The sequence below is a fragment of the Eucyclogobius newberryi genome, unplaced genomic scaffold, assembly GCF_026437365.1.
Source record: "Eucyclogobius newberryi isolate DKJ021-1_F unplaced genomic scaffold, fEucNew1.0.hap1 SCAF_50, whole genome shotgun sequence".
Taxonomy (NCBI): Eukaryota; Metazoa; Chordata; class Actinopteri; order Gobiiformes; family Gobiidae; genus Eucyclogobius; species Eucyclogobius newberryi.
In genome coordinates, this window is record NW_027316168.1 from 101,532 (window position 1) to 126,577 (window position 25,046).

At 46.9% G+C, this 25,046-nt stretch overlaps 40 non-coding genes and 18 pseudogenes across 40 annotated transcripts; all 58 read left to right on the forward strand.

Annotated features, from left to right (window-relative positions):
- Positions 1-9,528: 9,528 nt before the first annotated feature.
- On the forward strand, positions 9,529-9,647 carry LOC140381801 (5S ribosomal RNA). Its single transcript, XR_011931284.1, has one exon. It is a non-coding gene; the product is annotated as a 5S ribosomal RNA (ribosomal RNA).
- A 151-nt stretch (positions 9,648-9,798) lies between these two features.
- Positions 9,799-9,917, forward strand: LOC140382489 (5S ribosomal RNA). Its single transcript, XR_011931905.1, has one exon. It is a non-coding gene; the product is annotated as a 5S ribosomal RNA (ribosomal RNA).
- Positions 9,918-10,063: 146 nt separating this feature from the next.
- Positions 10,064-10,182, forward strand: LOC140382942 (5S ribosomal RNA). Its single transcript, XR_011932080.1, has one exon. It is a non-coding gene; the product is annotated as a 5S ribosomal RNA (ribosomal RNA).
- A 147-nt stretch (positions 10,183-10,329) lies between these two features.
- On the forward strand, positions 10,330-10,448 carry LOC140382954 (5S ribosomal RNA). Its single transcript, XR_011932081.1, has one exon. It is a non-coding gene; the product is annotated as a 5S ribosomal RNA (ribosomal RNA).
- Positions 10,449-10,594: 146 nt separating this feature from the next.
- On the forward strand, positions 10,595-10,713 carry LOC140382490 (5S ribosomal RNA). The gene has a single exon (XR_011931906.1). It is a non-coding gene; the product is annotated as a 5S ribosomal RNA (ribosomal RNA).
- Positions 10,714-10,869: 156 nt separating this feature from the next.
- LOC140382204 (5S ribosomal RNA) lies at positions 10,870-10,988 on the forward strand. The gene has a single exon (XR_011931648.1). It is a non-coding gene; the product is annotated as a 5S ribosomal RNA (ribosomal RNA).
- Positions 10,989-11,134: 146 nt separating this feature from the next.
- LOC140382967 (5S ribosomal RNA) lies at positions 11,135-11,253 on the forward strand. The gene has a single exon (XR_011932083.1). It is a non-coding gene; the product is annotated as a 5S ribosomal RNA (ribosomal RNA).
- A 146-nt stretch (positions 11,254-11,399) lies between these two features.
- Positions 11,400-11,518, forward strand: LOC140382491 (5S ribosomal RNA). The gene has a single exon (XR_011931907.1). It is a non-coding gene; the product is annotated as a 5S ribosomal RNA (ribosomal RNA).
- A 146-nt stretch (positions 11,519-11,664) lies between these two features.
- LOC140382492 (5S ribosomal RNA) lies at positions 11,665-11,783 on the forward strand. The gene has a single exon (XR_011931908.1). It is a non-coding gene; the product is annotated as a 5S ribosomal RNA (ribosomal RNA).
- Positions 11,784-11,939: 156 nt separating this feature from the next.
- On the forward strand, positions 11,940-12,058 carry LOC140382205 (5S ribosomal RNA). Its single transcript, XR_011931649.1, has one exon. It is a non-coding gene; the product is annotated as a 5S ribosomal RNA (ribosomal RNA).
- A 146-nt stretch (positions 12,059-12,204) lies between these two features.
- On the forward strand, positions 12,205-12,323 carry LOC140382979 (5S ribosomal RNA). The gene has a single exon (XR_011932084.1). It is a non-coding gene; the product is annotated as a 5S ribosomal RNA (ribosomal RNA).
- A 146-nt stretch (positions 12,324-12,469) lies between these two features.
- LOC140382493 (5S ribosomal RNA) lies at positions 12,470-12,588 on the forward strand. The gene has a single exon (XR_011931909.1). It is a non-coding gene; the product is annotated as a 5S ribosomal RNA (ribosomal RNA).
- A 146-nt stretch (positions 12,589-12,734) lies between these two features.
- On the forward strand, positions 12,735-12,853 carry LOC140382992 (5S ribosomal RNA). Its single transcript, XR_011932085.1, has one exon. It is a non-coding gene; the product is annotated as a 5S ribosomal RNA (ribosomal RNA).
- Positions 12,854-12,999: 146 nt separating this feature from the next.
- On the forward strand, positions 13,000-13,118 carry LOC140383004 (5S ribosomal RNA). The gene has a single exon (XR_011932086.1). It is a non-coding gene; the product is annotated as a 5S ribosomal RNA (ribosomal RNA).
- Positions 13,119-13,275: 157 nt separating this feature from the next.
- On the forward strand, positions 13,276-13,394 carry LOC140382494 (5S ribosomal RNA). Its single transcript, XR_011931910.1, has one exon. It is a non-coding gene; the product is annotated as a 5S ribosomal RNA (ribosomal RNA).
- A 146-nt stretch (positions 13,395-13,540) lies between these two features.
- Positions 13,541-13,659, forward strand: LOC140382495 (5S ribosomal RNA). The gene has a single exon (XR_011931911.1). It is a non-coding gene; the product is annotated as a 5S ribosomal RNA (ribosomal RNA).
- A 146-nt stretch (positions 13,660-13,805) lies between these two features.
- Positions 13,806-13,924, forward strand: LOC140383016 (5S ribosomal RNA). Its single transcript, XR_011932087.1, has one exon. It is a non-coding gene; the product is annotated as a 5S ribosomal RNA (ribosomal RNA).
- Positions 13,925-14,070: 146 nt separating this feature from the next.
- Positions 14,071-14,189, forward strand: LOC140383029 (5S ribosomal RNA). Its single transcript, XR_011932089.1, has one exon. It is a non-coding gene; the product is annotated as a 5S ribosomal RNA (ribosomal RNA).
- A 158-nt stretch (positions 14,190-14,347) lies between these two features.
- Positions 14,348-14,466, forward strand: LOC140382498 (5S ribosomal RNA). The gene has a single exon (XR_011931913.1). It is a non-coding gene; the product is annotated as a 5S ribosomal RNA (ribosomal RNA).
- A 146-nt stretch (positions 14,467-14,612) lies between these two features.
- Positions 14,613-14,731, forward strand: LOC140382499 (5S ribosomal RNA). The gene has a single exon (XR_011931914.1). It is a non-coding gene; the product is annotated as a 5S ribosomal RNA (ribosomal RNA).
- A 146-nt stretch (positions 14,732-14,877) lies between these two features.
- Positions 14,878-14,996, forward strand: LOC140382652 (5S ribosomal RNA; annotated as a pseudogene).
- Positions 14,997-15,142: 146 nt separating this feature from the next.
- Positions 15,143-15,261, forward strand: LOC140383034 (5S ribosomal RNA). The gene has a single exon (XR_011932090.1). It is a non-coding gene; the product is annotated as a 5S ribosomal RNA (ribosomal RNA).
- A 158-nt stretch (positions 15,262-15,419) lies between these two features.
- On the forward strand, positions 15,420-15,538 carry LOC140382500 (5S ribosomal RNA). The gene has a single exon (XR_011931915.1). It is a non-coding gene; the product is annotated as a 5S ribosomal RNA (ribosomal RNA).
- Positions 15,539-15,694: 156 nt separating this feature from the next.
- LOC140382653 (5S ribosomal RNA) lies at positions 15,695-15,813 on the forward strand (annotated as a pseudogene).
- Positions 15,814-15,959: 146 nt separating this feature from the next.
- Positions 15,960-16,078, forward strand: LOC140382853 (5S ribosomal RNA; annotated as a pseudogene).
- Positions 16,079-16,224: 146 nt separating this feature from the next.
- LOC140383044 (5S ribosomal RNA) lies at positions 16,225-16,343 on the forward strand. The gene has a single exon (XR_011932095.1). It is a non-coding gene; the product is annotated as a 5S ribosomal RNA (ribosomal RNA).
- A 156-nt stretch (positions 16,344-16,499) lies between these two features.
- LOC140382654 (5S ribosomal RNA) lies at positions 16,500-16,618 on the forward strand (annotated as a pseudogene).
- A 146-nt stretch (positions 16,619-16,764) lies between these two features.
- On the forward strand, positions 16,765-16,883 carry LOC140382854 (5S ribosomal RNA; annotated as a pseudogene).
- A 146-nt stretch (positions 16,884-17,029) lies between these two features.
- On the forward strand, positions 17,030-17,148 carry LOC140383048 (5S ribosomal RNA). The gene has a single exon (XR_011932098.1). It is a non-coding gene; the product is annotated as a 5S ribosomal RNA (ribosomal RNA).
- Positions 17,149-17,308: 160 nt separating this feature from the next.
- Positions 17,309-17,427, forward strand: LOC140382501 (5S ribosomal RNA). The gene has a single exon (XR_011931916.1). It is a non-coding gene; the product is annotated as a 5S ribosomal RNA (ribosomal RNA).
- Positions 17,428-17,583: 156 nt separating this feature from the next.
- On the forward strand, positions 17,584-17,702 carry LOC140382655 (5S ribosomal RNA; annotated as a pseudogene).
- A 146-nt stretch (positions 17,703-17,848) lies between these two features.
- Positions 17,849-17,967, forward strand: LOC140382855 (5S ribosomal RNA; annotated as a pseudogene).
- Positions 17,968-18,113: 146 nt separating this feature from the next.
- On the forward strand, positions 18,114-18,232 carry LOC140383049 (5S ribosomal RNA). The gene has a single exon (XR_011932099.1). It is a non-coding gene; the product is annotated as a 5S ribosomal RNA (ribosomal RNA).
- A 156-nt stretch (positions 18,233-18,388) lies between these two features.
- Positions 18,389-18,507, forward strand: LOC140382656 (5S ribosomal RNA; annotated as a pseudogene).
- Positions 18,508-18,653: 146 nt separating this feature from the next.
- Positions 18,654-18,772, forward strand: LOC140382857 (5S ribosomal RNA; annotated as a pseudogene).
- Positions 18,773-18,918: 146 nt separating this feature from the next.
- On the forward strand, positions 18,919-19,037 carry LOC140383051 (5S ribosomal RNA). The gene has a single exon (XR_011932101.1). It is a non-coding gene; the product is annotated as a 5S ribosomal RNA (ribosomal RNA).
- Positions 19,038-19,205: 168 nt separating this feature from the next.
- LOC140382859 (5S ribosomal RNA) lies at positions 19,206-19,324 on the forward strand (annotated as a pseudogene).
- Positions 19,325-19,470: 146 nt separating this feature from the next.
- LOC140383053 (5S ribosomal RNA) lies at positions 19,471-19,589 on the forward strand. The gene has a single exon (XR_011932102.1). It is a non-coding gene; the product is annotated as a 5S ribosomal RNA (ribosomal RNA).
- Positions 19,590-19,747: 158 nt separating this feature from the next.
- LOC140382502 (5S ribosomal RNA) lies at positions 19,748-19,866 on the forward strand. The gene has a single exon (XR_011931917.1). It is a non-coding gene; the product is annotated as a 5S ribosomal RNA (ribosomal RNA).
- Positions 19,867-20,012: 146 nt separating this feature from the next.
- LOC140383054 (5S ribosomal RNA) lies at positions 20,013-20,131 on the forward strand. The gene has a single exon (XR_011932103.1). It is a non-coding gene; the product is annotated as a 5S ribosomal RNA (ribosomal RNA).
- Positions 20,132-20,287: 156 nt separating this feature from the next.
- Positions 20,288-20,406, forward strand: LOC140382658 (5S ribosomal RNA; annotated as a pseudogene).
- A 146-nt stretch (positions 20,407-20,552) lies between these two features.
- Positions 20,553-20,671, forward strand: LOC140382503 (5S ribosomal RNA). Its single transcript, XR_011931918.1, has one exon. It is a non-coding gene; the product is annotated as a 5S ribosomal RNA (ribosomal RNA).
- A 146-nt stretch (positions 20,672-20,817) lies between these two features.
- On the forward strand, positions 20,818-20,936 carry LOC140383055 (5S ribosomal RNA). The gene has a single exon (XR_011932104.1). It is a non-coding gene; the product is annotated as a 5S ribosomal RNA (ribosomal RNA).
- Positions 20,937-21,092: 156 nt separating this feature from the next.
- Positions 21,093-21,211, forward strand: LOC140382659 (5S ribosomal RNA; annotated as a pseudogene).
- Positions 21,212-21,357: 146 nt separating this feature from the next.
- On the forward strand, positions 21,358-21,476 carry LOC140382860 (5S ribosomal RNA; annotated as a pseudogene).
- A 146-nt stretch (positions 21,477-21,622) lies between these two features.
- On the forward strand, positions 21,623-21,741 carry LOC140383056 (5S ribosomal RNA). Its single transcript, XR_011932105.1, has one exon. It is a non-coding gene; the product is annotated as a 5S ribosomal RNA (ribosomal RNA).
- A 156-nt stretch (positions 21,742-21,897) lies between these two features.
- LOC140382660 (5S ribosomal RNA) lies at positions 21,898-22,016 on the forward strand (annotated as a pseudogene).
- Positions 22,017-22,162: 146 nt separating this feature from the next.
- LOC140382504 (5S ribosomal RNA) lies at positions 22,163-22,281 on the forward strand. Its single transcript, XR_011931919.1, has one exon. It is a non-coding gene; the product is annotated as a 5S ribosomal RNA (ribosomal RNA).
- A 146-nt stretch (positions 22,282-22,427) lies between these two features.
- On the forward strand, positions 22,428-22,546 carry LOC140383057 (5S ribosomal RNA). The gene has a single exon (XR_011932106.1). It is a non-coding gene; the product is annotated as a 5S ribosomal RNA (ribosomal RNA).
- Positions 22,547-22,702: 156 nt separating this feature from the next.
- On the forward strand, positions 22,703-22,821 carry LOC140382661 (5S ribosomal RNA; annotated as a pseudogene).
- A 146-nt stretch (positions 22,822-22,967) lies between these two features.
- On the forward strand, positions 22,968-23,086 carry LOC140382861 (5S ribosomal RNA; annotated as a pseudogene).
- Positions 23,087-23,232: 146 nt separating this feature from the next.
- Positions 23,233-23,351, forward strand: LOC140383059 (5S ribosomal RNA). Its single transcript, XR_011932107.1, has one exon. It is a non-coding gene; the product is annotated as a 5S ribosomal RNA (ribosomal RNA).
- A 168-nt stretch (positions 23,352-23,519) lies between these two features.
- On the forward strand, positions 23,520-23,638 carry LOC140382862 (5S ribosomal RNA; annotated as a pseudogene).
- A 146-nt stretch (positions 23,639-23,784) lies between these two features.
- LOC140383060 (5S ribosomal RNA) lies at positions 23,785-23,903 on the forward strand. Its single transcript, XR_011932108.1, has one exon. It is a non-coding gene; the product is annotated as a 5S ribosomal RNA (ribosomal RNA).
- Positions 23,904-24,060: 157 nt separating this feature from the next.
- Positions 24,061-24,179, forward strand: LOC140382505 (5S ribosomal RNA). The gene has a single exon (XR_011931920.1). It is a non-coding gene; the product is annotated as a 5S ribosomal RNA (ribosomal RNA).
- Positions 24,180-24,325: 146 nt separating this feature from the next.
- LOC140383061 (5S ribosomal RNA) lies at positions 24,326-24,444 on the forward strand. Its single transcript, XR_011932109.1, has one exon. It is a non-coding gene; the product is annotated as a 5S ribosomal RNA (ribosomal RNA).
- A 156-nt stretch (positions 24,445-24,600) lies between these two features.
- Positions 24,601-24,719, forward strand: LOC140382631 (5S ribosomal RNA). Its single transcript, XR_011932038.1, has one exon. It is a non-coding gene; the product is annotated as a 5S ribosomal RNA (ribosomal RNA).
- Positions 24,720-24,865: 146 nt separating this feature from the next.
- Positions 24,866-24,984, forward strand: LOC140382863 (5S ribosomal RNA; annotated as a pseudogene).
- The last annotated feature ends 62 nt before the right edge of the window (positions 24,985-25,046 follow it).

A 25,046-nucleotide genomic window follows, 5' to 3' on the forward strand; every position in this document is an offset into this window, starting at 1 on the left:
CGCAAGAGCCCAAATGAGTCGGGCCGCAAGGGCCCAGACTCCTGAGGCAAGAGCCCAGTTGAGTCGGGCTGAAGGAGCCTAGACTCCTGCGGCAAGAGCCGCAAGAGCCTTGTTTAGTCGGGCCGCAAGAACCCAGTTGAGTCGGGCCGCAAGGGCCCAGTTGAGTCGGGCCGCAAGGGCCCAGTTGAGTCTGTACGCAAGGCCCCAGTTGTAGTAGTGGTGGTAGTCGTGCATCTTGTCCCAAGTTGTGCATCTTGGATAGGTACTGCATCTTGTAGTTTTTCGACCGACCTATGAAAGTTGAGTTGACAGTTGAGTCGGGCCGCAAGAGCCCGGTTGAGTCGGGCCGCAAGGGCCCAGTTGAGTCGGGCCGCAAGGGCCCAGTTGAGTCGGGCCGCAAGAGCCCAGTTGAGTCGGGCCGCAAGGGCCCAGTTGAATCGGGCCGCAAGAGCCCAGTTGAGTAAGGCCCTAAGGGCCCAGAGTCCTAGGGCAAGAGCCGCAAGAGCCCAGTTGAGTCGGGCCGCAAGGGCCCAGTTGAGTCGGTTGAGTCGGGCCGCAAGGGCCCAGTTCTAGTAGTAGTAGTAGTCGTGCATCTTGTCCCAAGTAGTGCATCTTGTCCCAAGTAGTGCATCTTGGATAGGTACTGCATCTTGGATAGGTACTGCATCTTGTTTTTCGACCAACCTATGCCAATTGAGTTGACAGATGAGTCGGGCCGCAAGGGCCCAGACTCCTGAGGCAAGAGCCCAGTTGAGTCGGGCCGCAAGAGCCTAGACTCCTGCGGCAAGAGCCGCAAGAGCCCAGTTTAGTCGGGCCACAAGAGCCCAGTTGAGTCGGGCCGCAAGGGCCCAGTTGAGTCGGTCCGCAAGGGCCCAGTTGAGTCGGGCCGCAAGGGCCCACTTGAGTCGGGCCGCAAGGGCCCAGATGAGTCGGGCCTCAAGGGTCCATTTGAGTCGGGTTTCAAGGGTACAGTTGAGTCGGGTTTCAAGGGTCCAGTTGAGTCGGGCTTCAAGGGTCCAGTTGTGTCGGGCTGCAAGAGCGGCGGTCGAGGGTCCAGTTGAGTCTGGTCTCAAGGGTCCAGTTGAGTCGGGCCGCAAGGGTCCAGTTGAGTCGGGCCGCAAGGTCCCAGACTCCTGCGCCAAAAGCCGCAAGAGCCCAGTTGAGTCGGGCCGCAAGGGCCCAGTTGAGTTGGGCCTCAAGGGTCCAGTTGAGTCTGGCCGCAAGAGCGGCGGTCGAGGGTCCAGTTGAGTCTGGCCTCAAGGGTCAAGTTGAGTCGGGCCTCAAGTGTCCAGTTGAGTTGGGCCTCAAGGGTCCAGTTGAGTCGGGCTGCAAGGGTCCAGTGGATTTGGGCCGCAAGGGCCCAGACTCCTGAGGCAAGAGCCCAGTTGAGTCGGGCTGAAGGAGCCTAGACTCCTGCGGCAAGAGCCGCAAGAGCCTTGTTTAGTCGGGCCGCAAGAACCCAGTTGAGTCGGGCCGCAAGGGCCCAGTTGAGTCGGGCCGCAAGGGCCCAGTTGAGTCTGTACGCAAGGCCCCAGTTGTAGTAGTGGTGGTAGTCGTGCATCTTGTCCCAAGTTGTGCATCTTGGATAGGTACTGCATCTTGTAGTTTTTCGACCGACCTATGAAAGTTGAGTTGACAGTTGAGTCGGGCCGCAAGAGCCCGGTTGAGTCGGGCCGCAAGGGCCCAGTTGAGTCGGGCCGCAAGGGCCCAGTTGAGTCGGGCCGCAAGAGCCCAGTTGAGTCGGGCCGCAAGGGCCCAGTTGAATCGGGCCGCAAGAGCCCAGTTGAGTAAGGCCCTAAGGGCCCAGAGTCCTAGGGCAAGAGCCGCAAGAGCCCAGTTGAGTCGGGCCGCAAGGGCCCAGTTGAGTCGGTTGAGTCGGGCCGCAAGGGCCCAGTTCTAGTAGTAGTAGTAGTCGTGCATCTTGTCCCAAGTAGTGCATCTTGTCCCAAGTAGTGCATCTTGGATAGGTACTGCATCTTGGATAGGTACTGCATCTTGTTTTTCGACCAACCTATGCCAATTGAGTTGACAGATGAGTCGGGCCGCAAGGGCCCAGACTCCTGAGGCAAGAGCCCAGTTGAGTCGGGCCGCAAGAGCCTAGACTCCTGCGGCAAGAGCCGCAAGAGCCCAGTTTAGTCGGGCCACAAGAGCCCAGTTGAGTCGGGCCGCAAGGGCCCAGTTGAGTCGGTCCGCAAGGGCCCAGTTGAGTCGGGCCGCAAGGGCCCACTTGAGTCGGGCCGCAAGGGCCCAGATGAGTCGGGCCTCAAGGGTCCATTTGAGTCGGGTTTCAAGGGTACAGTTGAGTCGGGTTTCAAGGGTCCAGTTGAGTCGGGCTTCAAGGGTCCAGTTGTGTCGGGCTGCAAGAGCGGCGGTCGAGGGTCCAGTTGAGTCTGGTCTCAAGGGTCCAGTTGAGTCGGGCCGCAAGGGTCCAGTTGAGTCGGGCCGCAAGGTCCCAGACTCCTGCGCCAAAAGCCGCAAGAGCCCAGTTGAGTCGGGCCGCAAGGGCCCAGTTGAGTTGGGCCTCAAGGGTCCAGTTGAGTCTGGCCGCAAGAGCGGCGGTCGAGGGTCCAGTTGAGTCTGGCCTCAAGGGTCAAGTTGAGTCGGGCCTCAAGTGTCCAGTTGAGTTGGGCCTCAAGGGTCCAGTTGAGTCGGGCTGCAAGGGTCCAGTGGATTTGGGCCGCAAGAGGCCCGACTCAACTGGACCCTTGAAAGTCTTCACATGAGGGCGTGCTTCTGCCCAGTTTCGAGCCGGGGACCTTTGGCGTGTGAGGCAAACGAGCTTCAAAATATATATATTGTTTTGATAGGAGACGGGGCGATAAGTCACGTGACGCATGAAAAGATAAACACACATTCTTTTCCAAGCGCCACTGTTTCTGAGATAACGTCACTCCTTCCAAATATTATGGCTAAATATGGAGGAGCTAAACAGCTGATTGTGCACGTGGGTGCAGTGGACATGCGGCGGGAACAGACTGAAGTTTTGAAAAAAGACTTCTTGAAGTTATTCGACGTGCTTGATAAAATGGAAATCAAAACTTTCATAAGTGGACCTCTTCCAAACATCGACAGGAGGATAAACAAGTTTAGCCGGCTTCTTCAGCTGAACACATGGCTGTCCAAAGAGTGTCCCCCGAGAGGACTACACTACATTGAGAACTTCTATCTATTCTGGAAACGAGAGGACCTGTTTAAGAGAAATGGCCCCCACCTATGCAGAGGTGGAGTGAGGGTGCTGACAGAGAACCTGCTCCACGCTCTGAGGCATTGGACTGGGCCTGGACAGGGTCCTGAGCAGATAGTTAGAGAAGAGAGGAATGAGAGAAGAATTCCTGCTCCCTCAGCCAGAGACCGAGCCAATGTTTCAACATCAAAAGCATCACAACCTCAGCCTCCACCAAAGGATTCATCAGCAGCTGCTCCACCACCACCAGCAAAGGATTCAGCTCCAGCTGCTCCACATTCACCTCCACCGCCTCCAGCAAAGGAACAATCTTCAAAGGCCTTGGACCCATCTGTGACAAGCCCAACAACATCCCTGTCATCGCCCCTGCCTTCACACCAGCCCTGGGTTCCCCCTGCAACATCTACTCCCACTAAAGATTCATCATTCTCCTTCTCATCTCCACTCTCACCCATGGGCCTTCCCAGCCATTTTGAAAGTCTGATCAAATCAGGCATTAAGATGGCTCCACTCACGCCCAATATAGCAAGATCAAGGGCTATGTCAATACTTAGCAACTCTTCCTGGCCAAGCCGACTACACCAACAAAAGCCCCACCACCCATCCCCCCTCGCCTCTCACCTGGTCCCAAACTCTCCTTGGCTACAAAAGCCCCACCACCCATCCAACCTCGCCTTTCACCTGGTATCTCCCATAGCTAGGATGCACTGGGTCTCAGCGTTGCCGGGACTTATTGTCACATTAAAAATCAAACCAACCCGGGGCCCTATGTAAAAAGAGCCCCCCCTAGTGCTATTTCTGTAGTCACATCATCACACAGATGGAAAAACAAAATGCGAGTCAGGCCCAATCTGAGAAATGTGATTCATATTCCCTGTGAAAAGATAAAGCCCAGTCCCACTGAAACTAGTCTGAAACTTGCTGTGCTAAATGTCAGATCCTTATGTAACAAATCTCTCTTAATTAATAATTTTATTTCTTCTTATAATCTTGATTTTATGTTTTTAACAGAAACATGGCTTGACAAAAACACAGGAAATGTAGTTCTGATAGAATCTGCTCCACCCAACTTTAAGTTTGAATCTGAAACACGAGAAAACAAAAAAGGGGGTGGAGTCTGTGCTGTCTTTAGAGATGAAATAATTACCCACAGGTTGTCTTTTGGGGTGTTTTCATCATTTGAGTATGTATCCTTTAAAATGGAGCTAAAACGGTCTCCATCCATTCTCTTCATTGTTTTATACAAGCCTCCCCAGCACTGCCAAAGTTTTATTGATGATTTTACTGAGATGCTTTCAGTCATATGCACAGACTTTGATGGTTTGGTCATTACAGGTAATTTCAACGTGCATGTTGATAATATTTGTGACAGAAACGCTAAAGAGCTTGATGCTGTCCTTGAAACCTTCAGTCTTACTCAGCATGTGAGAGTCCCCACCCACAGCAGAGAGGCCAGAGAGGCCCCACCCACAGCAGAGAGGCCCCACCCACAGCAAAGGACACACTCTAGATCTCATAATTACAAAGGGGGTAAATATTTCAAATGTTAATGTGATCGATGTTGCTCTGTCTGATCATTTCTGTGTCTTCTTTGACCTGTCTGTTTCTCCCCAACCTCCGGTTGGTCCTGCAGTTGTTCAGAGGAGTCACATAAGTGATGGCACAGGTGCACTGTTTATGGAAATGATAAACTTTGAAAATGTCTCATGTTCTAATGTAAATGATTTGTTGAACTCTGTTACATCTAGTGTTTTGAATGTTCTGGACACCATCGCCCCTATAAAGGCTAAAATGGTTAAAAATAAGCAGAAGGCGCCGTGGAGAAATGATGATTCGGTCAGGGCACAGAAAAGGGAGTGCCGCAGGGCCGAACGGAAATGGCGCAAGTCAAAGCTCCAGGTTCAAAAAGAGATTTACAAAGAAAAGCTGAACATGTACAACCTAATCTTATGTAGAACTAGGGAAAGATATTTTTCTGAAATAATTGGAAGCTGCAGTAACAACTCGCGTGTCCTGTTTGCCACAGTAAACAGATTAACAAACCCTCCAGCTCAGCTGCCGTTAGAACTCATTTCCACATCCAAGTGTAATGAGTTTGCATTATTCTTTAATGACAAAGTTCAGGGCATTAAAAATGCTATAAATCCCACAATGCAAAAAATTACCCTAAAACCACCAAGACACTTAGAGCTAACTCACTTTGCACCAGTAACTGACAAAACTGTCCATGAGATCATCACCAGTCTGAGTTCATCTACATGCTGCCTTGATGTGTTACCCACCAGATTTCTAAAGTCTGTGCTGAACAGTTTGTTAGCACCATTCACTCACATAATTAACATGTCGCTTCAATCTGGAACATTCCCAATGTCTTTGAAAACTGCGGTCATAAAGCCTCTCCTAAAGAAGAGCAGTCTTGATGCCGCAGTACTGAGTCATTACCGGCCCATCTCTAATCTGCCATTTTTGGGCAAAGTCCTTGAAAAGGTTGTTTACCAACAGCTCACAGATTTCCTCTTAATAAACAACTCATTTGATGTTTTTCAGTCAGGTTTTAGACCTCATCACAGCACTGAGACTGCTCTTGTCAAGGTGACAAATGATATCCGCCTGAACACTGACACGGGCAAAGCCTCAGTCTTAATTCTGTTAGATCTGAGTGCTGCTTTTGACACTGTCGATCATGGGATCCTCTTACAGAGACTAGAGGACTGGGTGGGCATCACTGGCACTGCCCTAAACTGGTTAAGGTCCTATCTGGAAGACAGGAAGTACTTTGTTGAAATTGGTAGCTGTGTCTCAGACCACATGACCCTGACCTGTGGACTGCCCCAAGGGTCAGTCCTGGGTCCCCTTCTGTTCAACCTCTACATGCTGCCGTTAGGTCAGTTGATACGCAGTGAAAATGTGTCCTATCACAATTATGCAGACGACACTCAGATCTATGTTTCACTATCGGCAAGTGACTATGGACCAGTAGATTCACTCTGTCACTGCATCCAACAGATCAGTTTGTGGATGCAAAACAACTTTCTCCAGCTGAACTCAGACAAGACTGAAATAATCGTTTTTGGCCCACAGAAACAAAGAGAAAGTGTTAGCGGTCACCTCCAGAGTCTCGCTCTAAAACCTACAAACCAAATTAGAAATCTGGGGGTAATAATGGACTCAGACTTGAACTTTAATAGCCACGTCAAATCAATAACATCAGCAGCTTTTTACCATCTAAAAAACATTGCCAAAATCAAAAATATAGTGTCAAAACCAGATTTAGAGAGACTTATCCACGCGTTTGTCTCCAGTAGATTAGACTACTGTAACGGCCTGCTCACTGGCCTCTCCAAACGAGTTGTAAAACAGCTGCAGTACATCCAGAACGCTGCTGCTCGGGTCCTGACTAGAACCAGGAAGTATGATCACATTAGTCCTGTTCTCAGGTCTCTGCACTGGCTCCCTGTGGCTCAGAGAAGAGACTTTAAAGCAGCTCTGCTTGTGTACAAGTCTCTCCATGGCCTAGCACCAAAGTACATCTTGGATATGTTAGTGCCATATGAACCATCTCGGACTCTGAGGACCTCAGGGACCGGCCTCTTGCTGGTGCCCAGAGTCAGGACAAAACATGGGGAATCTGCGTTTCAGTTTTATGCAGCTAAAATCTGGAACAGTCTTCCTGAAGATGTGAGACAGGCTTCTACTCTGACAATGTTCAAATCTAAGCTAAAAACTGTTTTGTTTAGCTGCGCATATGACTGAAAGGATTTTTTCTTTGCACTCTTCTCTTTTGTTTGTGATTTTATTAGTTTAGAAAATCAGTTGGATTGATAATTTTTAATTTAGTTAATTTTATTGTATTTCTGTTTCTGTAATTTCTTTGTGATTTGAATGCATTTTTCCTGCTGTGAAGCACTTTGAATTGCCTTGTGTATGAAATGTGCTCTACAAATAAACTTGCCTTGCCTTGCCTATATTTTTTGCCTAAAATACTCTCTAAATGCACAAAAGTAGCAGGACAGCTCCCTCTGCTGTCCATATTCTAAATCACAGTTTTTACAAAAATGTGTGATTTTAAAGTCAAATTCACTGTGTTTTTCTTTCCACTTTAGTTTCTACACATCCACACATAGTGTGTTTCTTTGTTTCTTTGTCTGTTGAAGGATTTACAAAAGAAGATAAAAGCTCACAGCACCTGGTATTCCCAGGCGGTCTCCCATCCAAGTACTAACCAGGCACGACCCGCGGGGGCCAGCCATGGATAGTGGGCATAGAGCGCCAGCCAATCAGAATGAGCCTGTGTGCCATGTGCCACTGTGATGAAGGCCAACCAATCAGAATGCAGAGATTCGTGTTCATTGATAAATTCATCTCAAGAGACCCGAGTTCAATTCCTGCTGTGCCCAGAAGAAGAGGAACGTTTCAAAGGATCAAAACTTTAAATGTATTAAGTTTATGAGTTCAAACATTAAATGCAGGGTTCAGAATAAGCGATGCGATGCGTTCGTCAGAAAAAAGGGCTAAAAGTACTGATCACTCGTCAATCGAGCGTCAATAACGTCATGACACATGTAGGATGTGTGGACATGACGAGTCCCGCTGCTGTCTCAGACCACGAGTCTGAAAGTGGGAGGAGCCACGTGCGGTGAAGTTAGCGTCACAGATTCAGACTTCCGAGGTCAACAGCTCCTTAACGCAACAGTCTTTGCAGATCATTCACATCCAAAATATTCATATTTACACTGCAGTGACACAACCTCGTTTTTAACAATCAGATGCGTATTTTGGGCGCAACGAATTACACTGATCCGAATGTGCAGAGCCGAGACGAGTGCTTAGGGACCGTCATCAAACGTTCAGCCGGAGCCGAGACGAGTGCTTAGGGACCGTCATCAAACGTTCAGCCGGAGCTGAGGCGAGTGCTTAGGGACCGTCATCAAATAGCAAAACGAAAAATTTAAATGTTTAATAGCTGGAATGGAACGTCAAATAGAGCGGTACAATTTGAATAACACAATAAATACACCATGATGGTCGCCACAGCAACCTTTATTTTACCATCAGAAGCTTAACACATATTTTTTGTGAGTGTAAAGACAATTAATATGTAAATGAGACTCCTGCAAATAGTCATCTGATGATGATGATGATGATGATGTGGAAGAAAGTTGTAAATAAGTTAATCTAACTTGGTGTTAATTAATTTGTTCAACAACTAATTTTATTTGCAAGTTTTCTGGGTTTAAAAAAAAATGTTTAAAGTGTTTAAAAGTTCATTTTTTAGGAGTTTTTTTTTGTTAAATAGAATGTTTACAAATAGATTTGAAATAAATAATCTTGTTACATCAATGGAAAATATTGATTGTTTAACAAATAGTGATTTCTGCTTCACCTTAAGAGATTTACCCACGTCACATCTTCTGCATAAATAAACTTGGAGTGGGTCAGAAAACTCTGGTGTTTAGTCTGCAGGGGTCAGAGGTCACACTATCACATCTCTAACGCTGCAGCACTGAACTGTACCACTGTGTTCAGTTTATGTTCTGCAGAGAAATAAAACATTTACTCATATTATTAATTATATGATATCTCAATCATGTATGGAATATTATTGTATTATTATATAAGAAAACACAATAACATATACTTTTAAGAATATTTATTGACAGGGAAAATGCCAGAAATATTAAGTTTCATTTATTTACACTTCAGACAGCATTCATTACTTGACAGTAGTATTTACATTAAATATACAGATATATAGAGTCCAGGGAAGTATGTGTGGATGTGAGGACTGTGAGGGCCTGCTTCAGCACCAGTTTGCAGAACCTGCACGTTCTCCCTGGGGCAGAACCTGCACGTTCTCCCTGGGGCAGAACCTGCACGTTCTCCCTGGGGCAGGTGACTCCTATCTCTTCCTCTTCTGCTGCTTCCTTTTTCCACTCTGTCTTGTGGCCTCCAGCTCCCTCTGGAAGAACTCTGTGTCCACAAAGTCCTTAAAGGGTTTCTTCTGGGCTGCTGCTGCTGCTGCTGCTGCTGCTGCTGCTGCTGCTCAGGGCGTCCTGAGTAAGAAACGGTGATGGTTTGAGCTGTAGGAGGAGATGAGGTGATGGTCGGAGCTGTAGGAGGAGATGAGGTGATGGTCGGAGCTGCAGGAGGAGACGAGGTGATGGTCGGAGCTGTAGGAGGAGACGAGGTGATGGTCGGAGCTGTAGGAGGAGACGAGGTGATGGTCGGAACTGTAGGAGGAGACGAGGTGATGGTCGGAGCTGTAGGAGACAAGGTACTCTTCACAAAAAGACAGCGTTTGATGCAAAAAAGCCATTTATACGAGTTTTGGCCTGGAACATTTCGCTCACGGCCATACCACCCTGGACCCGCCCGATCTCGTCTGATCTCGGAAGCCAAGCGGGGTTGGGCCTGGTTAGTACTTGGATGGGAGACCGCCTGGGAATACCAGGTGCTGTGAGCATTTTCACACTTTTTCACCTGTCAAAAAAAAAAAAAAAAAAGAAGTTTTTCATTGAGATATCCCAATTTTGACCGAGCAAGTGGCGTGAAGGTACTCTTCACGAAAAGACAGTGTTTGATATAAAAAAGGCCGTTTTGACCTGGAACATTTCGCTCACGGCCATACCACCCTGGACCAGCCCGATCTCGTTTGATCTCGGAAGCCAAGCGGGGTTGGGCCTTGTTAGTACTTGGATGGGAGACCGCCTGGGAATACCAGGTGCTGTGAGCATTTTCACACTTTTTCACCCGTCAAAAAAAAAAAAAGAAGTTTTTCATTGAGATATCCCAATTTTGACCGAGCAAGTGGCGTGAAGGTACTCTTCACGAAAAGACAGTGTTTGATATAAAAAAGGCCGTTTTGACCTGGAACATTTCGCTCACGGCCATACCACCCTGGACCAGCCCGATCTCGTCTGATCTCGGAAGCCAAGCAGGGTTGGGCCTGGTTAGTACTTGGATGGGAGACCGCCTGGGAATACCAGGTGCTGTGAGCATTTTCACACTTTTTCACCCGTCAAAAAAAAAAAAAAGAAGTTTTTCATTGAGATATCCCAATTTTGACCGAGCAAGTGGCGTGAAGGTACTCTTCACGAAAAGACAGTGTTTGATATAAAAAAGGCCGTTTTGACCTGGAACATTTCGCTCACGGCCATACCACCCTGGACCAGCCCGATCTCGTCTGATCTCGGAAGCCAAGCAGGGTTGGGCCTGGTTAGTACTTGGATGGGAGACCGCCTGGGAATACCAGGTGCTGTGAGCATTTTCACACTTTTTCACCTGTCAAAAAAAAAAAAAGAAGTTTTTCATTGAGATATCCCAATTTTGACCGAGCAAGTGGCGTGAAGGTACTCTTCACGAAAAGACAGTGTTTGATATAAAAAAGGCCGTTTTGACCTGGAACATTTCGCTCACGGCCATACCACCCTGGACCAGCCCGATCTCGTTTGATCTCGGAAGCCAAGCGGGGTTGGGCCTTGTTAGTACTTGGATGGGAGACCGCCTGGGAATACCAGGTGCTGTGAGCATTTTCACACTTTTTCACCCGTCAAAAAAAAAAAAAGAAGTTTTTCATTGAGATATCCCAATTTTGACCGAGCAAGTGGCGTGAAGGTACTCTTCACGAAAAGACAGTGTTTGATGCAAAAAAAGCCATTTATACGAGTTTTGACCTGGAACATTTCGCTCACGGCCATACCACCCTGGACCAGCCCGATCTCGTTTGATCTCGGAAGCCAAGCGGGGTTGGGCCTGGTTAGTACTTGGATGGGAGACCGCCTGGGAATACCAGGTGCTGTGAGCATTTTCACACTTTTTCACCTGTCAAAAAAAAAAAAAGAAGTTTTTCATTGAGATATCCCAATTTTGACCGAGCAAGTGGCGTGAAGGTACTCTTCACGAAAAGACAGTGTTTGATATAAAAAAGGCCGTTTTGACCTGGAACATTTCGCTCACGGCCATACCACCCTGGACCAGCCCGATCTCGTCTGATCTCGGAAGCCAAGCAGGGTTGGGCCTGGTTAGTACTTGGATGGGAGACCGCCTGGGAATACCAGGTGCTGTGAGCATTTTCACACTTTTTCACCTGTCAAAAAAAAAAAAAGAAATTTTTCATTGAGATATCCCAATTTTGACCGAGCAAGTGGCGTGAAGGTACTCTTCACGAAAAGACAGTGTTTGATATAAAAAAGGCCGTTTTGACCTGGAACATTTCGCTCACGGCCATACCACCCTGGACCAGCCCGATCTCGTTTGATCTCGGAAGCCAAGCGGGGTTGGGCCTTGTTAGTACTTGGATGGGAGACCGCCTGGGAATACCAGGTGCTGTGAGCATTTTCACACTTTTTCACCCGTCAAAAAAAAAAAAAGAAGTTTTTCATTGAGATATCCCAATTTTGACCGAGCAAGTGGCGTGAAGGTACTCTTCACGAAAAGACAGTGTTTGATATAAAAAAGGCCGTTTTGACCTGGAACATTTCGCTCACGGCCATACCACCCTGGACCAGCCCGATCTCGTTTGATCTCGGAAGCCAAGCGGGGTTGGGCCTTGTTAGTACTTGGATGGGAGACCGCCTGGGAATACCAGGTGCTGTGAGCATTTTCACACTTTTTCACCCGTCAAAAAAAAAAAAAGAAGTTTTTCATTGAGATATCCCAATTTTGACCGAGCAAGTGGCGTGAAGGTACTCTTCACGAAAAGACAGTGTTTGATGCAAAAAAAGCCATTTATACGAGTTTTGACCTGGAACATTTCGCTCACGGCCATACCACCCTGGACCAGCCCGATCTCGTTTGATCTCGGAAGCCAAGCGGGGTTGGGCCTGGTTAGTACTTGGATGGGAGACCGCCTGGGAATACCAGGTGCTGTGAGCATTTTCACACTTTTTCACCTGTCAAAAAAAAAAAAAGAAGTTTTTCATTGAGATATCCCAATTTTGACCGAGCAAGTGGCGTGAAGGTACTCTTCACGAAAAGACAGTGTTTGATATAAAAAAGGCCGTTTTGACCTGGAACATTTCGCTCACGGCCATACCACCCTGGACCAGCCCGATCTCGTCTGATCTCGGAAGCCAAGCAGGGTTGGGCCTGGTTAGTACTTGGATGGGAGACCGCCTGGGAATACCAGGTGCTGTGAGCATTTTCACACTTTTTCACCTGTCAAAAAAAAAAAAAGAAGTTTTTCATTGAGATATCCCAATTTTGACCGAGCAAGTGGCGTGAAGGTACTCTTCACGAAAAGACAGTGTTTGATATAAAAAAGGCCGTTTTGACCTGGAACATTTCGCTCACGGCCATACCACCCTGGACCAGCCCGATCTCGTTTGATCTCGGAAGCCAAGCGGGGTTGGGCCTTGTTAGTACTTGGATGGGAGACCGCCTGGGAATACCAGGTGCTGTGAGCATTTTCACACTTTTTCACCCGTCAAAAAAAAAAAAAGAAGTTTTTCATTGAGATATCCCAATTTTGACCGAGCAAGTGGCGTGAAGGTACTCTTCACGAAAAGACAGTGTTTGATATAAAAAAGGCCGTTTTGACCTGGAACATTTCGCTCACGGCCATACCACCCTGGACCAGCCCGATCTCGTCTGATCTCGGAAGCCAAGCAGGGTTGGGCCTGGTTAGTACTTGGATGGGAGACCGCCTGGGAATACCAGGTGCTGTGAGCATTTTCACACTTTTTCACCCGTCAAAAAAAAAAAAAGAAGTTTTTCATTGAGATATCCCAATTTTGACCGAGCAAGTGGCGTGAAGGTACTCTTCACGAAAAGACAGTGTTTGATATAAAAAAGGCCGTTTTGACCTGGAACATTTCGCTCACGGCCATACCACCCTGGACCAGCCCGATCTCGTCTGATCTCGGAAGCCAAGCAGGGTTGGGCCTGGTTAGTACTTGGATGGGAGACCGCCTGGGAATACCAGGTGCTGTGAGCATTTTCACACTTTTTCACCTGTCAAAAAAAAAAAAAAAAAAAAAAAAGAAGTTTTTCATTGAGATATCCCAATTTTGACCGAGCAAGTGGCGTGAAGGTACTCTTCACGAAAAGACAGTGTTTGATATAAAAAAGGCCGTTTTGACCTGGAACATTTCGCTCACGGCCATACCACCCTGGACCAGCCCGATCTCGTTTGATCTCGGAAGCCAAGCGGGGTTGGGCCTTGTTAGTACTTGGATGGGAGACCGCCTGGGAATACCAGGTGCTGTGAGCATTTTCACACTTTTTCACCCGTCAAAAAAAAAAAAAGAAGTTTTTCATTGAGATATCCCAATTTTGACCGAGCAAGTGGCGTGAAGGTACTCTTCACGAAAAGACAGTGTTTGATATAAAAAAGGCCGTTTTGACCTGGAACATTTCGCTCACGGCCATACCACCCTGGACCAGCCCGATCTCGTTTGATCTCGGAAGCCAAGCGGGGTTGGGCCTTGTTAGTACTTGGATGGGAGACCGCCTGGGAATACCAGGTGCTGTGAGCATTTTCACACTTTTTCACCCGTCAAAAAAAAAAAAAGAAGTTTTTCATTGAGATATCCCAATTTTGACCGAGCAAGTGGCGTGAAGGTACTCTTCACGAAAAGACAGTGTTTGATATAAAAAAGGCCGTTTTGACCTGGAACATTTCGCTCACGGCCATACCACCCTGGACCAGCCCGATCTCGTCTGATCTCGGAAGCCAAGCAGGGTTGGGCCTGGTTAGTACTTGGATGGGAGACCGCCTGGGAATACCAGGTGCTGTGAGCATTTTCACACTTTTTCACCCGTCAAAAAAAAAAAAAGAAGTTTTTCATTGAGATATCCCAATTTTGACCGAGCAAGTGGCGTGAAGGTACTCTTCACGAAAAGACAGTGTTTGATATAAAAAAGGCCGTTTTGACCTGGAACATTTCGCTCACGGCCATACCACCCTGGACCAGCCCGATCTCGTCTGATCTCGGAAGCCAAGCAGGGTTGGGCCTGGTTAGTACTTGGATGGGAGACCGCCTGGGAATACCAGGTGCTGTGAGCATTTTCACACTTTTTCACCTGTCAAAAAAAAAAAAAAAAAAAAAAAAAGAAGTTTTTCATTGAGATATCCCAATTTTGACCGAGCAAGTGGCGTGAAGGTACTCTTCACGAAAAGACAGTGTTTGATATAAAAAAGGCCGTTTTGACCTGGAACATTTCGCTCACGGCCATACCACCCTGGACCAGCCCGATCTCGTTTGATCTCGGAAGCCAAGCGGGGTTGGGCCTTGTTAGTACTTGGATGGGAGACCGCCTGGGAATACCAGGTGCTGTGAGCATTTTCACACTTTTTCACCCGTCAAAAAAAAAAAAAGAAGTTTTTCATTGAGATATCCCAATTTTGACCGAGCAAGTGGCGTGAAGGTACTCTTCACGAAAAGACAGTGTTTGATATAAAAAAGGCCGTTTTGACCTGGAACATTTCGCTCACGGCCATACCACCCTGGACCAGCCCGATCTCGTTTGATCTCGGAAGCCAAGCGGGGTTGGGCCTTGTTAGTACTTGGATGGGAGACCGCCTGGGAATACCAGGTGCTGTGAGCATTTTCACACTTTTTCACCCGTCAAAAAAAAAAAAAGAAGTTTTTCATTGAGATATCCCAATTTTGACCGAGCAAGTGGCGTGAAGGTACTCTTCACGAAAAGACAGTGTTTGATATAAAAAAGGCCGTTTTGACCTGGAACATTTCGCTCACGGCCATACCACCCTGGAACAGCCCGATCTCGTTTGATCTCGGAAGCCAAGCGGGGTTGGGCCTTGTTAGTACTTGGATGGAACACCGCCTGGGAATACCAGGTGCTGTGAGCATTTTCACACTTTTTCACCCGTCAAAAAAAAAAAAAGAAGTTTTTCATTGAGATATCCCAATTTTGACCGAGCAAGTGGCGTGAAGGTACTCTTCACGAAAAGACAGTGTTTGATATAAAAAAGGCCGTTTTGACCTGGAACATTTCGCTCACGGCCATACCACCCTGGACCAGCCCGATCTCGTCTGATCTCGGAAGCCAAGCAGGGTTGGGCCTGGTTAGTACTTGGATGGGAGACCGCCTGGGAATACCAGGTGCTGTGAGCATTTTCACACTTTTTCACCTGTCAAAAAAAAAAAAAAAAAAAAAAAAAAAAGTTTTTCATTGAGATATCCCAATTTTGACCGAGCAAGTGGCGTGAAGGTACTCTTCACGAAAAGACAGTGTTTGATATAAAAAAGGCCGTTTTGACCTGGAACATTTCGCTCACGGCCATACCACCCTGGACCAGCCCGATCTCGTTTGATCTCGGAAGCCAAGCGGGGTTGGGCCTTGTTAGTACTTGGATGGGAGACCGCCTGGGAATACCAGGTGCTGTGAGCATTTTCACACTTTTTCACCCGTCAAAAAAAAAAAAAGAAGTTTTTCATTGAGATATCCCAATTTTGACCGAGCAAGTGGCGTGAAGGTACTCTTCACGAAAAGACAGTGTTTGATGCAAAAAAAGCCATTTATACGAGTTTTGACCTGGAACATTTCGCTCACGGCCATACCACCCTGGAACAGCCCGATCTCGTTTGATCTCGGAAGCCAAGCGGGGTTGGGCCTTGTTAGTACTTGGATGGAACACCGCCTGGGAATACCAGGTGCTGTGAGCATTTTCACACTTTTTCACCCGTCAAAAAAAAAAAAAGAAGTTTTTCATTGAGATATCCCAATTTTGACCGAGCAAGTGTCGTGAAGGTACTCTTCACGAAAAGACAGTGTTTGATATAAAAAAGGCCGTTTTGACCTGGAACATTTCGCTCACGGCCATACCACCCTGGACCAGCCCGATCTCGTTTGATCTCGGAAGCCAAGCGGGGTTGGGCCTTGTTAGTACTTGGATGGAACACCGCCTGGGAATACCAGGTGCTGTGAGCATTTTCACACTTTTTCACCCGTCAAAAAAAAAAAAAGAAGTTTTTCATTGAGATATCCCAATTTTGACCGAGCAAGTGGCGTGAAGGTACTCTTCACGAAAAGACAGTGTTTGATATAAAAAAGGCCGTTTTGACCTGGAACATTTCGCTCACGGCCATACCACCCTGGACCAGCCCGATCTCGTCTGATCTCGGAAGCCAAGCAGGGTTGGGCCTGGTTAGTACTTGGATGGGAGACCGCCTGGGAATACCAGGTGCTGTGAGCATTTTCACACTTTTTCACCTGTCAAAAAAAAAAAAAGAAGTTTTTCATTGAGATATCCCAATTTTGACCGAGCAAGTGGCGTGAAGGTACTCTTCACGAAAAGACAGTGTTTGATGCAAAAAAAGCCATTTATACGAGTTTTGACCTGGAACATTTCGCTCACGGCCATACCACCCTGGAACAGCCCGATCTCGTTTGATCTCGGAAGCCAAGCGGGGTTGGGCCTTGTTAGTACTTGGATGGAACACCGCCTGGGAATACCAGGTGCTGTGAGCATTTTCACACTTTTTCACCCGTCAAAAAAAAAAAAAGAAGTTTTTCATTGAGATATCCCAATTTTGACCGAGCAAGTGGCGTGAAGGTACTCTTCACGAAAAGACAGTGTTTGATATAAAAAAGGCCGTTTTGACCTGGAACATTTCGCTCACGGCCATACCACCCTGGACCAGCCCGATCTCGTTTGATCTCGGAAGCCAAGCGGGGTTGGGCCTTGTTAGTACTTGGATGGAACACCGCCTGGGAATACCAGGTGCTGTGAGCATTTTCACACTTTTTCACCCGTCAAAAAAAAAAAAAGAAGTTTTTCATTGAGATATCCCAATTTTGACCGAGCAAGTGGCGTGAAGGTACTCTTCACGAAAAGACAGTGTTTGATATAAAAAAGGCCGTTTTGACCTGGAACATTTCGCTCACGGCCATACCACCCTGGACCAGCCCGATCTCGTCTGATCTCGGAAGCCAAGCAGGGTTGGGCCTGGTTAGTACTTGGATGGGAGACCGCCTGGGAATACCAGGTGCTGTGAGCATTTTCACACTTTTTCACCTGTCAAAAAAAAAAAAAAAAAAAAAAAAAAAGAGGTTTTTCATTGAGATATCCCAATTTTGACCGAGCAAGTGGCGTGAAGGTACTCTTCACGAAAAGACAGTGTTTGATATAAAAAAGGCCGTTTTGACCTGGAACATTTCGCTCACGGCCATACCACCCTGGACCAGCCCGATCTCGTTTGATCTCGGAAGCCAAGCGGGGTTGGGCCTTGTTAGTACTTGGATGGGAGACCGCCTGGGAATACCAGGTGCTGTGAGCATTTTCACACTTTTTCACCCGTCAAAAAAAAAAAAAGAAGTTTTTCATTGAGATATCCCAATTTTGACCGAGCAAGTGGCGTGAAGGTACTCTTCACGAAAAGACAGTGTTTGATGCAAAAAAAGCCATTTATACGAGTTTTGACCTGGAACATTTCGCTCACGGCCATACCACCCTGGAACAGCCCGATCTCGTTTGATCTCGGAAGCCAAGCGGGGTTGGGCCTTGTTAGTACTTGGATGGAACACCGCCTGGGAATACCAGGTGCTGTGAGCATTTTCACACTTTTTCACCCGTCAAAAAAAAAAAAAGAAGTTTTTCATTGAGATATCCCAATTTTGACCGAGCAAGTGTCGTGAAGGTACTCTTCACGAAAAGACAGTGTTTGATATAAAAAAGGCCGTTTTGACCTGGAACATTTCGCTCACGGCCATACCACCCTGGACCAGCCCGATCTCGTTTGATCTCGGAAGCCAAGCGGGGTTGGGCCTTGTTAGTACTTGGATGGAACACCGCCTGGGAATACCAGGTGCTGTGAGCATTTTCACACTTTTTCACCCGTCAAAAAAAAAAAAAGAAGTTTTTCATTGAGATATCCCAATTTTGACCGAGCAAGTGGCGTGAAGGTACTCTTCACGAAAAGACAGTGTTTGATATAAAAAAGGCCGTTTTGACCTGGAACATTTCGCTCACGGCCATACCACCCTGGACCAGCCCGATCTCGTCTGATCTCGGAAGCCAAGCAGGGTTGGGCCTGGTTAGTACTTGGATGGGAGACCGCCTGGGAATACCAGGTGCTGTGAGCATTTTCACACTTTTTCACCTGTCAAAAAAAAAAAAAGAAGTTTTTCATTGAGATATCCCAATTTTGACCGAGCAAGTGGCGTGAAGGTACTCTTCACGAAAAGACAGTGTTTGATGCAAAAAAAGCCATTTATACGAGTTTTGACCTGGAACATTTCGCTCACGGCCATACCACCCTGGAACAGCCCGATCTCGTTTGATCTCGGAAGCCAAGCGGGGTTGGGCCTTGTTAGTACTTGGATGGAACACCGCCTGGGAATACCAGGTGCTGTGAGCATTTTCACACTTTTTCACCCGTCAAAAAAAAAAAAAGAAGTTTTTCATTGAGATATCCCAATTTTGACCGAGCAAGTGGCGTGAAGGTACTCTTCACGAAAAGACAGTGTTTGATATAAAAAAGGCCGTTTTGACCTGGAACATTTCGCTCACGGCCATACCACCCTGGACCAGCCCGATCTCGTTTGATCTCGGAAGCCAAGCGGGGTTGGGCCTTGTTAGTACTTGGATGGAACACCGCCTGGGAATACCAGGTGCTGTGAGCATTTTCACACTTTTTCACCCGTCAAAAAAAAAAAAAGAAGTTTTTCATTGAGATATCCCAATTTTGACCGAGCAAGTGGCGTGAAGGTACTCTTCACGAAAAGACAGTGTTTGATATAAAAAAGGCCGTTTTGACCTGGAACATTTCGCTCACGGCCATACCACCCTGGACCAGCCCGATCTCGTCTGATCTCGGAAGCCAAGCAGGGTTGGGCCTGGTTAGTACTTGGATGGGAGACCGCCTGGGAATACCAGGTGCTGTGAGCATTTTCACACTTTTTCACCTGTCAAAAAAAAAAAAAAAAAAAAAAAAAGAAGTTTTTCATTGAGATATCCCAATTTTGACCGAGCAAGTGGCGTGAAGGTACTCTTCACGAAAAGACAGTGTTTGATGCAAAAAAAGCCATTTATACGAGTTTTGACCTGGAACATTTCGCTCACGGCCATACCACCCTGGACCAGCCCGATCTCGTTTGATCTCGGAAGCCAAGCGGGGTTGGGCCTTGTTAGTACTTGGATGGAACACCGCCTGGGAATACCAGGTGCTGTGAGCATTTTCACACTTTTTCACCCGTCAAAAAAAAAAAAAGAAGTTTTTCATTGAGATATCCCAATTTTGACCGAGCAAGTGGCGTGAAGGTACTCTTCACGAAAAGACAGTGTTTGATATAAAAAAGGCCGTTTTGACCTGGAACATTTCGCTCACGGCCATACCACCCTGGACCAGCCCGATCTCGTCTGATCTCGGAAGCCAAGCAGGGTTGGGCCTGGTTAGTACTTGGATGGGAGACCGCCTGGGAATACCAGGTGCTGTGAGCATTTTCACACTTTTTCACCTGTCAAAAAAAAAAAAAAAAAAAAAAAAAGAAGTTTTTCATTGAGATATCCCAATTTTGACCGAGCAAGTGGCGTGAAGGTACTCTTCACGAAAAGACAGTGTTTGATATAAAAAAGGCCGTTTTGACCTGGAACATTTCGCTCACGGCCATACCACCCTGGACCAGCCCGATCTCGTTTGATCTCGGAAGCCAAGCGGGGTTGGGCCTTGTTAGTACTTGGATGGGAGACCGCCTGGGAATACCAGGTGCTGTGAGCATTTTCACACTTTTTCACCCGTCAAAAAAAAAAAAAGAAGTTTTTCATTGAGATATCCCAATTTTGACCGAGCAAGTGGCGTGAAGGTACTCTTCACGAAAAGACAGTGTTTGATATAAAAAAGGCCGTTTTGACCTGGAACATTTCGCTCACGGCCATACCACCCTGGACCAGCCCGATCTCGTCTGATCTCGGAAGCCAAGCAGGGTTGGGCCTGGTTAGTACTTGGATGGGAGACCGCCTGGGAATACCAGGTGCTGTGAGCATTTTCACACTTTTTCACCTGTCAAAAAAAAAAAAAGAAGTTTTTCATTGAGATATCCCAATTTTGACCGAGCAAGTGGCGTGAAGGTACTCTTCACGAAAAGACAGTGTTTGATGCAAAAAAAGCCATTTATACGAGTTTTGACCTGGAACATTTCGCTCACGGCCATACCACCCTGGAACAGCCCGATCTCGTTTGATCTCGGAAGCCAAGCGGGGTTGGGCCTTGTTAGTACTTGGATGGAACACCGCCTGGGAATACCAGGTGCTGTGAGCATTTTCACACTTTTTCACCCGTCAAAAAAAAAAAAAGAAGTTTTTCATTGAGATATCCCAATTTTGACCGAGCAAGTGGCGTGAAGGTACTCTTCACGAAAAGACAGTGTTTGATATAAAAAAGGCCGTTTTGACCTGGAACATTTCGCTCACGGCCATACCACCCTGGACCAGCCCGATCTCGTTTGATCTCGGAAGCCAAGCGGGGTTGGGCCTTGTTAGTACTTGGATGGGAGACCGCCTGGGAATACCAGGTGCTGTGAGCATTTTCACACTTTTTCACCCGTCAAAAAAAAAAAAAGAAGTTTTTCATTGAGATATCCCAATTTTGACCGAGCAAGTGGCGTGAAGGTACTCTTCACGAAAAGACAGTGTTTGATATAAAAAAGGCCGTTTTGACCTGGAACATTTCGCTCACGGCCATACCACCCTGGACCAGCCCGATCTCGTCTGATCTCGGAAGCCAAGCAGGGTTGGGCCTGGTTAGTACTTGGATGGGAGACCGCCTGGGAATACCAGGTGCTGTGAGCATTTTCACACTTTTTCACCTGTCAAAAAAAAAAAAAGAAGTTTTTCATTGAGATATCCCAATTTTGACCGAGCAAGTGGCGTGAAGGTACTCTTCACGAAAAGACAGTGTTTGATGCAAAAAAAGCCATTTATACGAGTTTTGACCTGGAACATTTCGCTCACGGCCATACCACCCTGGAACAGCCCGATCTCGTTTGATCTCGGAAGCCAAGCGGGGTTGGGCCTTGTTAGTACTTGGATGGAACACCGCCTGGGAATACCAGGTGCTGTGAGCATTTTCACACTTTTTCACCCGTCAAAAAAAAAAAAAGAAGTTTTTCATTGAGATATCCCAATTTTGACCGAGCAAGTGGCGTGAAGGTACTCTTCACGAAAAGACAGTGTTTGATATAAAAAAGGCCGTTTTGACCTGGAACATTTCGCTCACGGCCATACCACCCTGGACCAGCCCGATCTCGTTTGATCTCGGAAGCCAAGCGGGGTTGGGCCTTGTTAGTACTTGGATGGAACACCGCCTGGGAATACCAGGTGCTGTGAGCATTTTCACACTTTTTCACCCGTCAAAAAAAAAAAAAGAAGTTTTTCATTGAGATATCCCAATTTTGACCGAGCAAGTGGCGTGAAGGTACTCTTCACGAAAAGACAGTGTTTGATATAAAAAAGGCCGTTTTGACCTGGAACATTTCGCTCACGGCCATACCACCCTGGACCAGCCCGATCTCGTCTGATCTCGGAAGCCAAGCAGGGTTGGGCCTGGTTAGTACTTGGATGGGAGACCGCCTGGGAATACCAGGTGCTGTGAGCATTTTCACACTTTTTCACCTGTCAAAAAAAAAAAAAGAAGTTTTTCATTGAGATATCCCAATTTTGACCGAGCAAGTGGCGTGAAGGTACTCTTCACGAAAAGACAGTGTTTGATGCAAAAAAAGCCATTTATACGAGTTTTGACCTGGAACATTTCGCTCACGGCCATACCACCCTGGAACAGCCCGATCTCGTTTGATCTCGGAAGCCAAGCGGGGTTGGGCCTTGTTAGTACTTGGATGGAACACCGCCTGGGAATACCAGGTGCTGTGAGCATTTTCACACTTTTTCACCCGTCAAAAAAAAAAAAAGAAGTTTTTCATTGAGATATCCCAATTTTGACCGAGCAAGTGGCGTGAAGGTACTCTTCACGAAAAGACAGTGTTTGATATAAAAAAGGCCGTTTTGACCTGGAACATTTCGCTCACGGCCATACCACCCTGGACCAGCCCGATCTCGTTTGATCTCGGAAGCCAAGCGGGGTTGGGCCTTGTTAGTACTTGGATGGGAGACCGCCTGGGAATACCAGGTGCTGTGAGCATTTTCACACTTTTTCACCCGTCAAAAAAAAAAAAAGAAGTTTTTCATTGAGATATCCCAATTTTGACCGAGCAAGTGGCGTGAAGGTACTCTTCACGAAAAGACAGTGTTTGATATAAAAAAGGCCGTTTTGACCTGGAACATTTCGCTCACGGCCATACCACCCTGGACCAGCCCGATCTCGTCTGATCTCGGAAGCCAAGCAGGGTTGGGCCTGGTTAGTACTTGGATGGGAGACCGCCTGGGAATACCAGGTGCTGTGAGCATTTTCACACTTTTTCACCTGTCAAAAAAAAAAAAAGAAGTTTTTCATTGAGATATCCCAATTTTGACCGAGCAAGTGGCGTGAAGGTACTCTTCACGAAAAGACAGTGTTTGATGCAAAAAAAGCCATTTATACGAGTTTTGACCTGGAACATTTCGCTCACGGCCATACCACCCTGGAACAGCCCGATCTCGTTTGATCTCGGAAGCCAAGCGGGGTTGGGCCTTGTTAGTACTTGGATGGAACACCGCCTGGGAATACCAGGTGCTGTGAGCATTTTCACACTTTTTCACCCGTCAAAAAAAAAAAAAGAAGTTTTTCATTGAGATATCCCAATTTTGACCGAGCAAGTGGCGTGAAGGTACTCTTCACGAAAAGACAGTGTTTGATATAAAAAAGGCCGTTTTGACCTGGAACATTTCGCTCACGGCCATACCACCCTGGACCAGCCCGATCTCGTTTGATCTCGGAAGCCAAGCGGGGTTGGGCCTTGTTAGTACTTGGATGGAACACCGCCTGGGAATACCAGGTGCTGTGAGCATTTTCACACTTTTTCACCCGTCAAAAAAAAAAAAAGAAGTTTTTCATTGAGATATCCCAATTTTGACCGAGCAAGTGGCGTGAAGGTACTCTTCACGAAAAGACAGTGTTTGATATAAAAAAGGCCGTTTTGACCTGGAACATTTCGCTCACGGCCATACCACCCTGGACCAGCCCGATCTCGTCTGATCTCGGAAGCCAAGCAGGGTTGGGCCTGGTTAGTACTTGGATGGGAGACCGCCTGGGAATACCAGGTGCTGTGAGCATTTTCACACTTTTTCACCTGTCAAAAAAAAAAAAAAAAAAAAAAAAAGAAGTTTTTCATTGAGATATCCCAATTTTGACCGAGCAAGTGGCGTGAAGGTACTCTTCACGAAAAGACAGTGTTTGATGCAAAAAAAGCCATTTATACGAGTTTTGACCTGGAACATTTCGCTCACGGCCATACCACCCTGGACCAGCCCGATCTCGTTTGATCTCGGAAGCCAAGCGGGGTTGGGCCTTGTTAGTACTTGGATGGAACACCGCCTGGGAATACCAGGTGCTGTGAGCATTTTCACACTTTTTCACCCGTCAAAAAAAAAAAAAGAAGTTTTTCATTGAGATATCCCAATTTTGACCGAGCAAGTGGCGTGAAGGTACTCTTCACGAAAAGACAGTGTTTGATATAAAAAAGGCCGTTTTGACCTGGAACATTTCGCTCACGGCCATACCACCCTGGACCAGCCCGATCTCGTCTGATCTCGGAAGCCAAGCAGGGTTGGGCCTGGTTAGTACTTGGATGGGAGACCGCCTGGGAATACCAGGTGCTGTGAGCATTTTCACACTTTTTCACCTGTCAAAAAAAAAAAAAAAAAAAAAAAAGAAGTTTTTCATTGAGATATCCCAATTTTGACCGAGCAAGTGGCGTGAAGGTACTCTTCACGAAAAGACAGTGTTTGATATAAAAAAGGCCGTTTTGACCTGGAACATTTCGCTCACGGCCATACCACCCTGGACCAGCCCGATCTCGTTTGATCTCGGAAGCCAAGCGGGGTTGGGCCTTGTTAGTACTTGGATGGGAGACCGCCTGGGAATACCAGGTGCTGTGAGCATTTTCACACTTTTTCACCCGTCAAAAAAAAAAAAAGAAGTTTTTCATTGAGATATCCCAATTTTGACCGAGCAAGTGGCGTGAAGGTACTCTTCACGAAAAGACAGTGTTTGATATAAAAAAGGCCGTTTTGACCTGGAACATTTCGCTCACGGCCATACCACCCTGGACCAGCCCGATCTCGTCTGATCTCGGAAGCCAAGCAGGGTTGGGCCTGGTTAGTACTTGGATGGGAGACCGCCTGGGAATACCAGGTGCTGTGAGCATTTTCACACTTTTTCACCTGTCAAAAAAAAAAAAAGAAGTTTTTCATTGAGATATCCCAATTTTGACCGAGCAAGTGGCGTGAAGGTACTCTTCACGAAAAGACAGTGTTTGATGCAAAAAAAGCCATTTATACGAGTTTTGACCTGGAACATTTCGCTCACGGCCATACCACCCTGGAACAGCCCGATCTCGTTTGATCTCGGAAGCCAAGCGGGGTTGGGCCTTGTTAGTACTTGGATGGGACACCGCCTGGGAATACCAGGTGCTGTGAGCATTTTCACACTTTTTCACCCGTCAAAAAAAAAAAAAGAAGTTTTTCATTGAGATATCCCAATTTTGACCGAGCAAGTGGCGTGAAGGTACTCTTCACGAAAAGACAGTGTTTGATATAAAAAAGGCCGTTTTGACCTGGAACATTTCGCTCACGGCCATACCACCCTGGACCAGCCCGATCTCGTTTGATCTCGGAAGCCAAGCGGGGTTGGGCCTTGTTAGTACTTGGATGGAACACCGCCTGGGAATACCAGGTGCTGTGAGCATTTTCACACTTTTTCACCCGTCAAAAAAAAAAAAAGAAGTTTTTCATTGAGATATCCCAATT